Raw genomic sequence first — 17834 nt, forward strand, 5'->3', positions numbered from 1 at the left:
TTGAATGCTCACCAAGTATCAGGCCTTGTACAGTGCCGCTTCTTCAGTGAACAGCACAGAAACTAAATATTCAAAAGACTGTTAATTCTTTAGAGTAATCATGTTGGGAAAATACATACTCATTTTTTCAAGTTGTCATTGCTCAGAATATTTGTGGAATTGCCATACTTTGAAATCTGATGATTTCCAAGAATATTTGAGTTTCATCAAGAAAAACAAAAATAAAAAGATATTTCATTACTTTGTATTCACACTTTGTTTATATATATATGTGTATATATATATATATAGTGTGTATATTTATAAGTAGATACATATATAGGCATAAAATATATACATATATATATAGTACAACCTACTTTGATTATTCATCTTACATACAAGACGTGACTCTGTATAACTTTTACCAGCTTCAAAAAAAATTAAATCTTTTCCCAAATGATGAAGATTTGCCACTCTCTAGGAGTGCCTGTGTGGGCTTCCCAGGCATCTCAGTGGTAAAGAATATGCCTGCCAGTGCAGGAGATCCAGGTTTGATGCCCGAGTGGGGAAGATCTCTTGAAGAAGGAAATAACAACCCGCTCCAGTATTCTGGACTGGAAAATCCCATGGACAGAGGAGCCTGGCAGGCTATAATCCATAGCATTGCAAAGGATCAGACACGACTAAACAACAGCAGCAGCCACAAGAGAATGGGTGACTGACTTTAAAATTGGTATACAAACAGCAATGTGTGTGTGTGTGTGTGTGTGTGTGTGTGTAGTGGGTGGCCATTTCCTATTCCCAGGGATCGAACTCAGATCTCTTGTGTCTCCTGCATTGGCAGGCAGATTCTTTACCACTTCGCCAGTAGCACTGTTGAAATGTCTTTGCCTACTACCTTTATATTTTTGGGCTCCAAAATCACTGTGGATGCTGATTGCAGCCATGAAATTAAAAGACGCTTGCTCCTTGGAAGGAAAGTTATCACTAACCTAGATAGCATATTAAAAAGCAGAAACTTTACTTTGTCAACCAAGGTCCGTCTAGTCAAGGCTATGGTTTTTCCAGTGATCATGTATGGATGTGAGAGTTAGACTGTGAAAAAAGCTGACCATCAAAGAATTGATGCTTTTGAACTGTGGTGCTGGAGAAGACTCTTGAGAGTCACTTGGACTGCAAGGAAATCCAACCAGTCCATTCTAAAGGAGATCAACCCTGGGTGTTCATTGGAAGGACTGATGCCGAAGCTGAAACTCCAATACTTTGGTTACCTCATGCGAAGAGTTGACTCACTGGAAAAGACTCTGATGCTGGAAGGGATTGTGGGCGGGAGGAGAAGGGGGCGACAGAGAATGAGATCGCTGGGTGGCATCACCGACTCGATGGACATGAGTTTGAGTGAACTCCGGGAGTTGGTGATGGACAGGGTGGCCTGGCGTGCTGTGATTCATGGGGTCGCAAAGAGTCGGACATGACTGAGTGACTGAAATGAACTGAACTGAACTGAACACTGTGACCCGAAGGCAATTACTTTAAGGGAAAACACTTTTTAACCTGCTACTTTCTTGTGAAAGTGAAAGCCTTGATCACTCAGCTGTGTCAGACTCTTTGGGACCCCATGGACTGTAGTCTGTCAGGTTCCTCTGTACATGGGGTTCTCCAGGCAAGAACACTGGAGTAGGGATGCCATTTCCTTCTCCACGGGATCTTCCCAGCTTGGATCAATCCCAGGTCTCCCACATTGGAGGCAGATTCTATACCGTCTGAGCCACCTATATCTACTTTAAAAAATATGCAGAAATACAAAGAAATTTATTCTAATTCACTTTTGTCTGTATTCTTATTCTTTTAGTCCTGAATTTGCTCATTCATTAAATAATGAGTTTCTGTATGAGGGTCTGAGCTGTGTGCTGAAGATGAAACAAAAAATAAATAATTGTTCCTGCCTAAGGTAATTCAAAGCCTGGCAGTTTTGCTTTAATAGTTTGTGGATTTGTGTAAATATCCATGTGGATTCAAGTGACTTAAGCCAAATACCTGGCAAAAGTTGAACTCTTCTATTTGAATTAAACTGCTTTATATTCTAGTGAGCTTCAACTCTCCACTGAAGGAAAACAATAGGAAAGGAAGATAAGCAGTGCTTCCCACACTTTTTTTATATTCCTATTTGGGAGAATGTCAGGGCCATATCCCCACAGCATATCTGGCAGAAACCACCTGAAGGGGATCAGAAGAAGAAATATCAAAGTCTAGGGCCTGACTGTGCCCAGCTCTTCAAAGGGCTATTGAAGAGAGGCATCTTGCTTCAAATTCTGTTTTCAGCCGCCAGGTATGTCAAATTCCGATTACCCTTCAAGCATGGAGCCTGTTTACATACTTCATTCCCTTCCAAAACATATTCTTTTATTTTTGAGAAAGCCACACTGATGGGATACTCTTTTCTAATCCTGTAGACTTGGATGGTATTTCAGAACTTCACACATGGCCTCAGTCCAGTTAGTGGCTGTATTAAGCACAGCGATGCTGTCAATTAACCTCCAAACTTCAGAGGCATAAGCCAACGACAGTTGATTTTAGGTCAGCAGAAGACTCCACTTCACCTGGTAATTTTAGGACTGTACCATCTGGGTGTCAGCAGCACACAGGGAGACATCTAAGAACAGATGAAGAGAAGAACAATTTATAAGATGGGTGAGGGGAACTCCCAAAATACTGATGTGTCTCAGAGCTTAAGAAAATAACTCCTGCTGAACACTGAACTGACCAAGGCTCTGCTGTCTGCTATTTGCCCCTGTTGTTGACTTCATTTTGCTGTTACCTCTTTGTTGCACTTGTTATCTTGTGGATCTTTTGAAGCAAATTCTATTGCTGTATGTTGAATGGCCTACACTCAACAGTGCCTGGCATATGACAGGAGTTCTATAAATACACATAGCATGCCTGCTGAATGAATTATTTGGCACTTGTGTTTTGAGACAGGCACAGAATAGTTACACAATACATATTTACCAAAGTCATTCATTCGAGTGAATTCCTGAGCAGCGACTTGGGTCCATAGAAGCACACCTCTGACTAAGTTCTATTCACCCAGCCTCCAGGTATACAAGTTCACAGCCAGTCCTTTTGACTTTTGATGGGCTCCAGGAGAAGAGGTTGAATAATAGCAATCAATCAACAGCTCTAGCTGTTTGCAGCAACTCTCAATCTGTTTCATAAATAGATGGCTTTCAACAAATACCATATCTGACAAAATTGAATCAAAAGTTCCATTTAACCTGTGGTGTTACACATAGAGTAAATGAGGGTCCTGAGTGCCCCTCACTGTCTGTCTCATTTCTGGAATGATAAAGAAGGAAATTGCAAGTGGACACTGCAATGAGAGTTTGAACACTAGTGCTTCCTCAATCATAAAAAGGATATTACTCCTTGGTAAAGCACACCATGAGATGAAACACAGCGGATTCCTTTACCTTAGGCGTCATTCACTTGCCTTGTAAACTTTTTCTCTTGATATTTAGAAAGTCAACTAAATACAACAGAAAAAAAATCTTAGACATCTATATCTTCAAAGATTTGCAATGAGACACATAGAAGCATCACGTTTTCAGAAGACTAGATTAACAGTCTTTTTATAACAAAACCCACGAGTTCTGAATTAGCACACCCAAGCTGCCAGTAAGACAATGATATATCTACCATTATTACTATTTAAAACCCATTGATTATATTTTTGCTAGACCTTGTTTGATTTTGCAAAGTGATAACTCTCAGGAAATTGTCTGCAATATAAAAATATGAAAATTTATGTAAGTCAGACAAAGAAAGACATATACTATATAGTATCACTTATTTGCGGACTCTAAAAAGTCAATAGCATAGAAACAAGCTAGAATTGTAGTCACCAGGGGCCGAGGGTAGGGGGGAATGGAAAGATGTTAGTCAAACAGTAGAAAATTTTGACTACAATGAATAGGCTCTTGAGATCTAACGTATAACATGGTACCTAGAGTTAATAATACTGTACTGTACACTTGAAATTTGCTAAGAGACTTGATCTTAAATGTTCCCACCATGAAAATAAAAAAGGTAACTCTATGAAGTGATGGATGTGTTAATTAATTTGATTGTGATAATCATTTCACAATTATACATATATCAAATCACCACATGGTACACCTTCAATATGTGTAATTTTATTTGTCAATTATACCTTAATAAGTCTGGGATACAAATAAACACATCAAGTAAAATTATCCCAAAAAATTCTTGATGTTGACACAATAATAGTTTACATTTCTTTTTGTTGATGTTGTTGTTCAGTTGCTAAGTCGTGTCTGACTCTTTGTGACCCTGTGGACTATAGGACACCAGGTTTCCTTGTCCTTCACTGTCTCCAGGAGTTTGCTCATTTACATCTCTTAGTTTCACCCTAATAGATGAGTACTTCAAGGAGTTTTGTATACAATTATTTTATTTTCAAACAGACCCGTTCTCTTTGCCTCCTCTTTTCTGTGAACTTTCTAAACTGTTTAAACTTATAGGTTTATAAAATGTCAGTTTTATGGCAATAAATATTAGCTCCTATGCTTGCAGAAAGCTTGAACTCACTATTTTGCAGGAGGAAGTTATCAGCAGAATTATGTCTTTTTCACCAATAATGGGCTCACTGTGCTCAGGTATACTAGGTAATCCTTTCATGAACTTTAAGACCTTACCCCTTCCTAGCAGGCCAGGACTCAGAGACACCCATCCCAGCAAGGGCAGGAGGTCACACATATGTTTCTCATATGTTACCTTGTGCTACCAATATTTCCACCACCTGGTGCTTCTCAAAGGCAATGGAGGGTGGGGTTTGGAGTCACACTGAGCTTGGATCCCTGCACTGCCACTCGCAAGAAACACGACTCTGGGCAAGTTACTTCAACTCTGTCTCAATTTCCTTGCCTGTAAAGTGAGAATAAAATAGCACCTACTTGCAGGGCTATTGCCAGGATTGCTTAGTAAATTCCTGCAGAACACTTTATGAGATCCAGCTTCTCGTCTTTGTCTTATGCGTTTGCTCACATTTCATAATTGATTGTAGCTTTTAAATTTACAGAGCAAGGAAATACAGGAAAAGTGACTTCTATCAGGGGGACTCCCTCACTCATGTGATCTTTCTGGCTTTTCTGATTAGGGAACAGCAAGAGAGGGCAACTGGACTCAGGCCCAGCCACTGAGACTTAAAAAAACCTCTTTTCCTTAATGTGTAAATTCAGCCATCTTTATTAAGAGCCTATTAGGTTGGATCACATGATTTGCATTTCTCTGATAATTAGTGGCTCAGTGGTAAAGAATCTACCTCCCAATGCAGGAGACATGGGATACATGGGTTCTATCCCTGGACTGGGAAGATTCCCTGGAGGAGGAAATGGCAACTTACTCCTGTATTCTTGCCTGGAAAATTCCATGGACAGAGGAACCTGGCAGGCCGCCGAGTCACAAAGAGTTGGGCATGACTGAGCAACTAAGCATGCATGAAGCATGACAGTTAGTATGTTGAGCATCATTTCATGTGCCATTGCACACTTTAAATCAGTTTTCCTCAAGAGCCACTGATATTCCGGTATGTGCTTCATTAGCACTAAAATTGCTTTGGATTATTTTTGTTGTTGGGAAATTTTTTGTTTACGTTCAGTTCGTTCTTTCATTTATATAACAAGCGTTTACTGAATATCTCCTATCTTTCAGGTGCTCCTGGTATGGGGTTGACCAGGCAGTTCTTGTCCCTTAAACATCCACAGCTGTGTGAGAGAGAAAAATTAGTGTTCAGGTAATTACCACACAATGTGATTGATTTATTTATTACTGCAATAGGAATAAACAAGAGAACAGTTGGTTTAGTCTTAGGGGAATCGGGGTGACTCTCTGGAAGAAGTGACTTTCAAATTAGGATGTAGAGCTCAAGCAGGAGTTTAAAGATAAATAGAGTAAAGCAGAGAGATATTCCATGTAGTTTGAATACCACTTAGAAGGATGCGGAGAGAACATGGGATACTATTGGAATCTTAAATAGTTTGGTACATATACACAATGGAGTATTTCTCAGCCATCAAAAAGAATGCATTTGAATCAGTTTTAATGAGGTGGATGAAATTGGAGCCAATTATACAGAGTGAAGTAAGCCAGAAAGAAGAACATCAATACTGTATATTAACGCATATATATGGAATTTAGAAAAATGGTAACCTGAACCCTGTATAAGAGACTGCAAAAGAGACATAGGCATTTAGAACAGTCTTTGGGACTCTGTGGGAGAGGGTGAAGGTGGAATGATTGGGGAGAATGGAATTGTAGCATGTATATTATCATAAGTGACCAGTCCAGGTTCGACGCATACATTTTCCTCTGCTCATTTCTTTGCATTTGTGCTTTTTTAATAAAATTCTTTTTTAGAAATAAAAAAAATAAAAAAAAAAAGAAGAAATTGGAGGGAATAAAGGGAGTGCCCAGGAAAAAAAAAAAAAAGAAGGATGCGGAGAGAACATGGGATACTATTGGAATCTTAAATAGTTTAGTTCAGCTTTCGGCTAGAGGGCGGAAGGTGGAGAAGTGACTGATGAGGCCACAGAGCATGATAAGGACAGATCGTGAAGGTTTATCCGTCATATTAAAGAGTTTGGAGTTTATCCTTGGGGCACCAGTGTGGGAAGGAGGGGAGGCTGGGTCACTGAGGGTTATAACCAAGGGAATAGCATCATCAGAATTTAATTTTAGAACAACTTTTTGTAGTGGAAAGTTATCTTCTTCAAACTCTCCCCGCCCTTTGAAAAACCACCCTCAACAACACACTATGTAAGTAAAGACAGTAGATTTGCTTTGCAAAAACATTTTCAAGATGATCCCAGCCACTGCACATGGATACATACACAGTTCCCACCAGTCATCTCCTCCTAGAAGAAAGTTCATCGACCATCGAGATAAAGTCAAATGACCACAAGCAGAAACAGATCAGGATTCTTTTTTAAGCAGAAAGCTATTTTAATTCAAAATAGAAAATATCCCTCCATCATCCTGTCCTAACAGGACTTTCCAGCTGAAACTTGCTTCTGAAAGTTATCAACAATTTAAATACACCACCTCCCCCGAGCATCCCCAGTCCTGTGTCAGCATTAGTCTGTCTCTCCTGCTTCTCATTCCCTTTCACGCTGCATGAATCACTAGCCTTTACTTGCTCTCATCTTTCATCCCTTGTCACCAGCCCCAGAGGAAAGTAAATATGGAAGATCATCACTGAAAAGAAGAAAGAGGGACTGGTATTCACGGAGCACCTGTTCAAGGCATGTTAGGTATTTCCTGATCCCTTCACTACATTCATTTTGTTCTTAGTAACCCTGTGAGGCAGGTAAAGTCCCTAAACTGCTTGTTAGAGATTGGACTACGTGGTGATTCATCTCTCCTTTCACAGTGCGGGATACTGGGGCACTGGGCTAGAAGTTCAGGGTCACAGGGTGTGGTGGGGTGGGATTTGAGGTCAGATTCTTTCTGCTCTTGCCTTTCCAACTACATCATAAACAGGGCTCCACTCCTGTGATTGAGGTCTTTAGTTACTGATGCCAGTGCTCACACAGCTTGCCAAGTTTCTGGTTCCCTGGCTTTGCTTCCGTGTAGCATTCTCAGTTTATGACTACCTGCCCACTCAGACTTTGGAGTCCTCCTATTAATTTGCCCTCGGGTATCTAGCCTCCTGAGTCCTGACTGCTCACCTGGGTATACCTTGTTTCCTCCTTGGGTTATGCCCAACTCTGGGCTACCCATGTTCCAGCGTTTCCCCTCCTCTCTGTCCCCTCAAACCCCCACCTGCCAAGCACCACCCAGGCAGAACCCAGTTTCCACCAGGTCACCAAGCATCTACAGGGTTCTCCAACCCAAGGCCTGCCAGTCCTTTTCATCTTACCCCTAACAAGAGACATCCTTAGAAACGTTTCTTTTTCCATCAGCTCCTACCATTGAGCATGTAGAAAAATATATCACCTTATTTTTCTAAATTAAGTTGTAAAGAGCTTTGTGATGTGACCTCTGTTTTGATTAAGGACTTAGGATATGATTAGACCCAGTTACTTCTTACAAGCTTAATACCCAGACAGTAAAATCTGGTTTATGTGTAAATTTGGCCCAAGAAGATAGTTACAGTATCACAAGGCTATGAGATCTCTCGCCATTTAGCCTGCTTTTATATTCAGGTAAGAACATGCTAAAGTTTATGGGTGGGGCGACAGGGAGGGAGGAAGAGAATGTGAATCACATTTCTACAAAAACATCTTCAGGGGATCATCTATTTAGGACATCCTTCTCCTCAAGCCATTCATACTGGAGATTTAAGGAACCAGATTTAAGAAAGAGTTTCAGTTACCAAAAAAAAAAAAAGAAAAAGAAAAATTAGTTTGAATGATTTTTATAAAGGGAGAAAGTCTTTCCAGTGGCATTTACCCAAGATGTAAAATTTAGTATGTAACGGCCAAAACTAGAAAGCATAGTTCTGGTTCACTATTATTTTTCAAGATGGATAACTTTTTAACTAGTAATAATTTGTTTTCTGAGCCAAGATATTAATCATGAAATCTCATGCTTCAGGCTACAGAATAATGGCTGCAGAGAACAGAGTTTAAATCTGTGTTTCAGAATAGAGTTTTGCTGTGTTTAAACAAGACAGAGAGAAAGAGAAAAAGGGAGCGAGTGTGCCGCAGTGCACACTGGGTAACGCCACATCTCCCTTCCCTGGAGCCCTCACTGAGCCACTTCAATTTCCCGACCATGGTGCCCTGACTTTGAAACAGGGGTGACACAGAACCACAGTATCAGTTCAGTTCAGTTCTGAACCACAGTATACAAAGCTCCAATTTTTGCCAATCCTTTCAAAGTCTTTCCTTTATTTGCCAAGATTAACCTCCTACTTCTTATTAAAACAGAGGCACTGTTCTGCTGATTAATATACAGAAAACAATACAATACTTTTGCCAGTACATGACTTTTTGAGGTAATGGAAATCTTGTTTAAAACTGGCTGTCATGAACTCAGAGCAGTGCACGCAGTCTGTCAGATGGCATTACATGGAATCCATGTTTAATTTAGATTTATTGTAATAATCACGATAATTTAACACAAAGTAAGTTCATTGGTTCTTTTTTTTCTCTTTAATATTACATTCAAACTAAAACACTAAAGCAAAACAACAACAACAAAAAAAACACTGTAGTATTGGGATTTGAACTTGACAGCCCTGGATGATATCAAATGAGTAGTTTAATCTGAGTCTCCATTGGAGAGATTAAAGTAGGAAATATAAAAAAAGTAAAAATAATGATATTGACCTCTTTAGGTTAATGTCGGGATTTAAAGAATAAGGCATTGTCTAGAATATAAAAATTTTTAGCAAATGACATTTTATCCTTATTACCAGTTCAATGTCTATATCCTATTTGCACCTAGATTTAGGAATTAAAAGAAATACCTACTCTATTTTCATCTAAAAATATATATTTTTTGTGGGTAGCACATCCAGTAATATGCTACTTGTGCATATTACTGGATACACCCAATAATGGGCTTCCCTTGTGGCTCCACTGGTAAAGAATCTGCCCGCAATGCAGGAAACCTGGATTCAATCCCTGGGTTGGGAAGATCCCCTGGAGATGGTAAAGGCTACCAACTCCAGTATTCTTGTTGCAGGAAAGGGGACCCCTTCCAAGGCCCAAAACTGGGCTCATGTCTAACACTCAGAAATGAATTGTGTGAGGAGACATATCTGCTGACAAAGCAAGAGATTTTATTGGGAAAGGGCACCCACCCGGGTGGAGAGCAGTAGCGTTATGGAAACCAGGAGAACAGCTCTGCCACGTGGCTCACAGTCTTGGGTTTTATGGTGATGGGATTAGTTTCTGGGTTGTCCTTAGCCAATCATTCTGACTCAGAGTCTTTCCTGGTGGTGCACGCCTTGTTAAGCCAAGATGGATGCCAGAGAGAAGGATTCTGGGAGGTGGTCGGACATGTGGTGTCTCCTTTTGACCTTTCCAGAACTCTTCTGGTTAGTGGTGGTTTATTACTTCCATGTTCCTTACCAGAACCTCCTGTTGTAAAACAACTCATGCAAATGGTTACTATGGTGCCTGGCCAGTGTGGGCAGTTTCAATCAGTGTGCTTCCCTTAACATTCTGACCTGGAGAATTCCATAGACTGTATAGACCATGGGGTCACAAAGAGTTGGACACGACCGAGTGGCTTTCACTTTCACTTATCCAGTAACTCTCCTATTTGTAACCTCAATATAGAAATTCATGAATAGATTGCTTATCATTATGTAGATACTTAAAAAGGAAACACTCTTGTGACATTGAAATTGGACTCCTTGGCTGAAAGTAAGGTTTCCAGGCCCTTGCTATTCAAACTGAGGTCAGAGGCTCAGCAGCAACACTGGTATCTAAGAGCCTGTCAAAAATTTAGAATCTCAGACATTATCTGGACTGCTGAAACAGAAATTGCGTTGAGAAGGATTGCTCTGGTAAAATGGTTCTCAGACTTTAGAATGCACCAGAGCACCTGTTTTTTTTTTTTTTTTTTTTTATTGGAGGCAAATTACCTTACCTGTTAAAACACAGATAACTGGGCCTCAATCCCACAGCTTCTGATTCAGTAGGTCTAGAGTGGGACTAAGACTTTGCATCACTAATAAGATGATGCCCACATTGCTGGTTCAAAGAACCACACTATGATAATAACTAGGGCATTCAGCAGAGACTCCAGGAGGGTTGTATTTGAGTTGTTAAGATTGAAGTTCAACTAGTAAAAGCTACTCTAAACTCACTCTAGCAAGATTTACCAATAAGCCTGAAAAGTATCAAATCCAACTACAAGTAAGAACTACCTGTCACATGAAAAGGAAAATGAAACAAAATCTAGACAATGATATAACACTTAAAATGTCCATCACCCAGCAAACATTAGTAGCCATGCCAAGAAGCAGAAATATGTGACCTATGATCAGGCGTCTATCAACTGAAACATAGAAATGATAAAGGTGATGCCATTAGCAGACAATAGCTACTATAGATCTGTTCAATATGCTCAAGGACCTGAGGTAAAAACATAAATGTGAAAGAAGAAAACTTGAAAATACATTAAAGAACTGAATGGAATTTCTTTTTTTTTTTTTTGATTATTAGCACCTTATCATCAGTACTTTATTATTTTTTTTCTTTTCTTTTTTTTTATTTTACAATATTATATTGGTTGGGTTTGCCATACATTGACATGAATCCGCCCTGGGTGTACATGAGTTCCCCCTCCCGAACCCCCCTCCCACCTCCCTCCTCCCCTTATCCTCCCTCTGGGTCATCCCCGCACACCAGCCCCGAGCATCCTGTAACATGCATCAACGCTGAACTGGCGATTCGTTTCACATATGACAACATACATATTTCAATGCCATTCTCCCAAACCATCCCGCCCTCACCCTCTCCCACAGAGTCCCAAAGACTGTACTTTAGATCACGGAATCTCAATGGTCAGACTCGCAAATCGTCATCAGAGGCAGTCACCTTCAGTCCCACCCCTGAATGGAATTTCTAGAGATGAAAGATACAAATAAAAAATTCACCAAAACCCAAGAGAATTAAAAAATATATCCACATGAAAAACTGCATACAAATGTTCATAGGAACATTGTTCTTAATAGATTCATTCGTAATAGACTTATTGAGTAGAAACGATTCAAATGCTTATCATCTAATAAATAAATACACAATATGTGGTATATTTCCGTTCAATGGAATAGCAACCAGTTATATAAACAAATGAACCACTGATACTGTGGGCTTCCCAGATGGCGCTAGTGGTTAAGAATCTGCCTGCCAATGCAGGAGACACAGGAGATGCAGTTTCAGTCCCTGGGGGGAAAAGATCTCCTGGAGTCGGAAATGCACCCCCCACCCAACTCCAGTATTCTTGCCTGGAAAATCCCATGGACAGAGGAGCCTGGAGGACTATAATCCATGAGGGCTGCAAAGAGCCAGACACAACTGAGTACTCACACACACACACACACACACACACTGATTCTATATACTTCTACATGCTTAAAACTTGGCTATGTTATGCTAAATTAAAGAAGCCAGTTGCAAAGGTCATATTGATGATTCCATTTTCATCCAATGTCCAGAATTGGTAAATACATAGAGATGAGAAAATATAGATTAGTGGTTGTCTGGGGCTGGGCAGGAAGTGGGGAATGGAAGCTTATGGGTATGAAAATTTTTTGAGACAATGAACATGATCTAAAAGTGATTGTGGTGATGATTGAAGGATTCTTTGAGTATACTAAGAATCATTCCATGGTATACTTTAGGTAAAATGTGAGAGATATGATTTATATCTTAAGAAAGGTATTATATTAAAAATAGAGCCGCTTCCCTGGTGGCTCAGTGGTAAAGAATCCATCTGTCAATGAAGGAGACACAGGTTCGATCCCTGATCCTGGTAGATCCCACAGGCCGCGGGGCAACTAAGCCCATGTACCACAGCTATTGAGTCTGTGCTCTAGAGCCTGGGAGCCACAACTAGTGAAGCCCAAGTGCCCAAGAGTCTGTGCTGAGCAACAAAAAGTCCACTGCAATGAGAAGCCTGCACACTGCAACTAGAGAGTAGCCCCCATTTGCTGCAACTAGACAAAAGCCTATGCAGCAAAGAAGACCCAGCACAATAAAAAATAAACACAAAAATAAATGTAATTTGAAAAAATATGGAAAGGAAAACAGCATTAGATTTCACACCTAGGAGGTAACTAGTGACCTTGGCTTGAACAACTTCAATCTGAGTTGGGAGACAGCCAAAATAAGGAATGTATAAACAATGAGTATAGATCTCTCTCTTAAAAAGTCTAGCTGTAAAGAGGAAAAAAAAAACACCCACAATATAACTCAGAGGAGTTTGAGCTAAAGGAAATGAAATAATAGGAGGGGAAAATACAAAAGAATGGTTGTGGTAAAAAAAAAAATAAATAAAATTGAGGAAGGTGTAAGAGGAGGTGGAATCTAGAGAAATAAAAGGCATTATCCTTCCATAAGAGACCACCACTTTATGGGAAGGAAGGAAGAATAAAAATTAATGCTCTGCCTTTGGATTTCCCTTAATCTAAGGGCTGCAGTTGTTGGGCTGTCTAGCTGAAACGACATTGCTCAGAGATCCCTAACTGTCTCCAGTATTGTAGTACTATCCATCTTGACACCTGGTGTGGTGGTGGTAGTGTGTGTGTGTGTCTGTCTGTCTGTGGGTGATGGGGAAGACCAACTTTCTCAATGAGGTTCTACTGAGAAGATAGTGAAAATCCCCATAAGTAAAATCTTCATTCTGTTTTTAAGGTACTGCATCAGTGAGGAATGCTCAAACCAGATTTAGAGATTCTATGGATGTGAGAGTTGGACTGTGAAGAAAGCTGATCGCCGAAGAATCGATGCTTTTGAACTGTGGTGTTGGAGAAGACTCTTGAGAGTCCCTTGGACTGCAAGGAGATCCAACCAGTCCATTCTAAAGGAGATCAATCCTGGGTGTTCATTGGAAGGACTGATGCTAAAGCTGAGACTGCAATACTTTGGCCACCTCATGCGACGAGTTGACTCACTGGAAAAGACTCTGATTCTGGGAAGGGTTGGGGGCGGGAGGAGAAGGGGACGACCGAGGATGAGATGGCTGGATGGCATCACCGACTCTGTGGACTTGAGTCTGAGTGAGCTCCAGGAGTTGGTGATGGACAGGGAGGCCTGGCGTGCTGTGATTCATGGGATCGCGGAGAGTCGGACACAACTGAGCGACTGAACTGAACTGAAAACAAGGTTGCAGACTCAACTGTCTACAGGACCAGGCAGTTAATAATGACACCTAATGTGTCTTAAGCAGCTATTATGGGCAGGCAACAGTCTAAATGATTTTTAAAAATGTGGACTCAGTGTTTCCAGATCATAAGAAATTTTTTTTAAGAGGAAGCTGAAATATGAACTTGTAAATAAAATCTCACATTTTTTAAATGTTGGTGATTTGCTTTTGTTTACATATTTCATGGCAAACATGTCTATGGGCCAGTTACAACTCATGATAAGCTAATGTGTGACCCCTGATTTAAAGAGACCAATAGACTTCTAAGGCATCCAGTACATCACTTCTTTAGCTTCATACAAAGTATGAAGCTTGATAAGGTCAGAAGTTTGATATGCCTACAAGTGGCATTTTTAAATGTACAGTGTAAAGGGGAAATGTGCACACATTAAGAAACAAGCAGTCAATAAAATACGCATCAACAAGAAAATCAAGTAATGCCACCCACGATGCAAAGAGAAGAGGAAGCCATTTTGCAATAACAAACAACAGCAACAAAAATGCTGGGCTACCATTACCGACAAGGGTGTTGGGATGAGACATCATCTTCCAGAAAAGATAAATGTGACCTGGAAGAATAAATATCTGGTTGTAAAAATCCTGTCCTACTTACATCAGGCATGCTGTCTGCAAGTAAGGGGCAAATCCATCACTACCTCCCAAGGTCACTGGAAGAAGAAAAAGTTAAGAGCAGTTATGTCTGGACTGAATACATGTGATACAAATAGGTGCAGCGCTAAATACATACCTTCTTTAGCTTAAATAATCACTTAAAAACTGTATCAAACTTCCTCATAAGCAGATACAGCCTGAAATGTAAATGTTTCTAAAAACCTTGATCTCCAAGTAGTTTAAAAATCAGTATAATTTTAATTTTTGCTACTTAGTAATAAGGGTGAAAATATTTCATCTGATTTTTGGACTTTTTGTTCTTATTTTAGAAATCATCTCTCCTTACCCTTTCATCTATTTAAAATACCATTTTGACTATCAAGTTAGCAGTTTTAAAAAATGGCATCATATAATACCAGTTAGCATACAATGAAACTGGCATTCTCATCCAAGATCGGTGAGAGTACATAACTCTTAGGGAAGAAATATGATTATTGTATCAAGACAGTTTCATATTCTTTTGCTTTATCATATCACTTTTAAGAATACATGCTAAGAAATTCACGTGAAACATAAAAATATTTTATGAACAAATATATTCAAAAAATGAGGTATTTACAATAATGCAATACTGAAAACAGCCTACAAAGCCACAATAGGCATAGTAACCTCCAATGAGTTTTCTAAATACTATGAGAAATGGTTATATTTTATAAAAGAAAAAAGAAGCTCTTGAGATGCTATTATCAGTTCTGTGAAAATAAGCATCAAAAAGTGACTGGACTAAGCAAAAGAACTTTGCAAAATCTCAAACAGCATAGAAAAATGCTGGAGAATAAGTCAAAGTAGCTGTCCTTGTTAAGAAATACAAACTCAATTATGAGTGTTAAAAAAATTGCTACAGCCTCTATGTGGCATGTAATTCAAAGGACACATTAAATTACCTTGATTGGTATGAAAAAAAAAGGAATTGAAAGAAAAAAATAAAAGTATTGCTTGATAAGATTATGGATGATTTTTTTTCTGCTCTAATATGTGTTCCGTAATGTATGCTCCATACTGCCTCCAAGTGAATGAGCATCATTTTTAATCAAACACATTTTCAATCATGAAACAGGAGATGCCATCATTAGAATTGCATTTCTTTAGATATTGAGGTGTTTGATAACAAAGATGCATATTAAGATGGCTTAATGAGGGATGGATGGGTGGATGGGCTGCCTGAGTATTGTCAATGGAAAGTGGTAGGTGGTAGGTTAGTTGTAGAAATTTTGTGTTAGAGGATTATCATTTAAGGATCCTATATGCCGTTGAGAAAAAAATACTTTAACTATTTTAAACACAAAATTGTTTTCCTCAAGGATACTGAGTAGCTCACTAAATCTCCAGGAGAGCCCAAAGATAAAGGTGGCAAGTGATGCACCCAAAATGACAGTGAAAATCATTCTAAATACGTGATGAAGACACTTCTCCTGCCTCCATTGGTCTGGGTCACTGCCCTTTGCTTCCCACGATGAAAGCTTCCACTGTGGCCACTGCAAGATCAATATTTATGCTTTAGAAATGGTGACTCTCATCAGGATAGATTCTGTGGGGTCTCAGCTTCATTTTGACGCTTGTTTTTTGTCAAAGTTGGAAATGAGAACATGTGATAGGTGGACAGATGGTATGTAACTTGCTTAATCCCAACTGCAAAGGACTTTAGAAAGCATTTGACATTGTTAACTTCCGTAATGGGAGATGGGCTCTTTTTCAAGGAGGGAAGAAGTCCTGAACTTTAGGAAGGAGGTTCCTGTACTGTTGACAAAAACAAAGACAAATGTCCACAACAGAAGATGGACATTTGAGGGAACAGTTCATCCTGGTGCCCTGGACACCTAGCATGCATCCACAGAGGCAAAGGCTCAAGTCACGGCTTATCTGAGTCTTGGCAGAAGAACTTGTGGTTCCCCAGGTACATGAGGGGATGAAAGGTCTGTAAGAAACAGCAATGAGGCCATGGACCACCTGCCTTCCTATCTTCCTCCTTGCCTCCTGGGCTTCAGATGAAGTTTAAGACTTTTGCTCCAGTCTCCTCAAGAACCGAGATGCAGCATAGAAAACTCAATAGTTGCCAATTAGAATGGGCTCTTTAGCAACAGTGTATTTCACAACTTGGGTTTCATTCATCTGGCTCCTTTTGTTTCGATGTCATCCTTTTTTGTGTGTGAGGCTTCCCTGGTGTCTCAGATGGTAAAGAATCTGCCTGCAATACAGGAGACTTGAATTCGATCTCTGGGTCAGGAAGATCCCCTGGAGAAGGAAATGGCAATCCACTCCAGTATTCTTGCCTGGAGAATCCCATGGAAAGAGGAACCTGGTGGGCTGCAGTTCATTGGGTTACAAAAGAGTCAGACACAACTGAGAGAGTAACATTTACATTTTTTTGGTGTGTGGGAGAAAGACCTGAGTAGCTTTCTCTTATAACGAGTTTTGGCTTACTCTTCTGATTGCTGTCTGTGTAAGTAATAAACTGTCTAATTCTAAAAGTGCTTCACTCTATCTTTACGAGTCAAATTACTTAGGCACCAGACTTGGCTTTGCCTTGTGCTAAATGTGTGCGTAACCCAAACCTACTCGAACAGGAGGAAATGAATTGACCCTTTTAACTGAAAACTGGACCCAGAAGCTCAAATTATGATGCATTCTCTCTCTCCTCATTATAGACCATTTACTTCTTTGTTTGGTGTTGCTTTCACACTTTCTAGTTCCATAAGATGGGCCCAGGAGCATCCAGGTTCACAGGATCTTTAGAGGTAATAATCCAGTGAAAGCAGGTTTTCTCTTTCCCATACATTCCAATAGGAATCACAAGATTGAACCTCAAAGGGCTGATTTGAAGTATGAATGAAATATGAAGACTGGCTAAGCTTCCACCACATTTTTACCATTGCAGGTAAGAATAGTATTATCCGCACCCAAACTACATGGACTGAGATTGCAGACATATACCTCATTAAAGAAAATGTAATCACCTAACACCAGAAGGGGAAAAGGCAAGCCAAATAATCAAAAGTAGGGCTGTTCCAGGACTTCCCTCACAGTCCAGTGAATAGGATTCCATGCTTCCACTGCAGGGGGCATGATTTCAATCCCTGATCAAGGAACTAAGATCCTACAAGTCATGCAGCAAAGAAAAAAATAAAGTGCTGGTGGTATTATTTGGCCATTCAGTTCAGTTCAGTCACTCAGTCGTGTCCGGCTCTTTGCAACCCCATGGACTGTAGCATGCCAGGCTTCCACATGGCCATGAAAAAGAATGAAATAATGACTTTTGCGGTACAATGAATGGACCCAGA

General features: G+C 39.9%; 1 long non-coding RNA gene across 1 annotated transcript in view; it reads right to left on the reverse strand.

The window, feature by feature from the left end:
- Window positions 1-396: 396 nt before the first annotated feature.
- LOC129559918 (uncharacterized) overlaps window positions 397-17834 on the reverse strand; it is a 34792-nt gene continuing 17354 nt past the window's right edge. Inside the window, exons 3-4 of the long non-coding RNA XR_016039345.1 lie at window positions 14498-14552; window positions 397-2635 (exon numbers count right to left, since the gene is read on the reverse strand). This is a non-coding gene — a long non-coding RNA (uncharacterized LOC129559918). The remainder of the gene's footprint in view (window positions 2636-14497; window positions 14553-17834) is intronic.

Source organism: Moschus berezovskii, chromosome 16 (assembly GCF_049115385.1).
Source record: "Moschus berezovskii isolate FMDL1 chromosome 16, NW_MosBer_1.0, whole genome shotgun sequence".
NCBI classification, from domain to species: Eukaryota; Metazoa; Chordata; class Mammalia; order Artiodactyla; family Moschidae; genus Moschus; species Moschus berezovskii.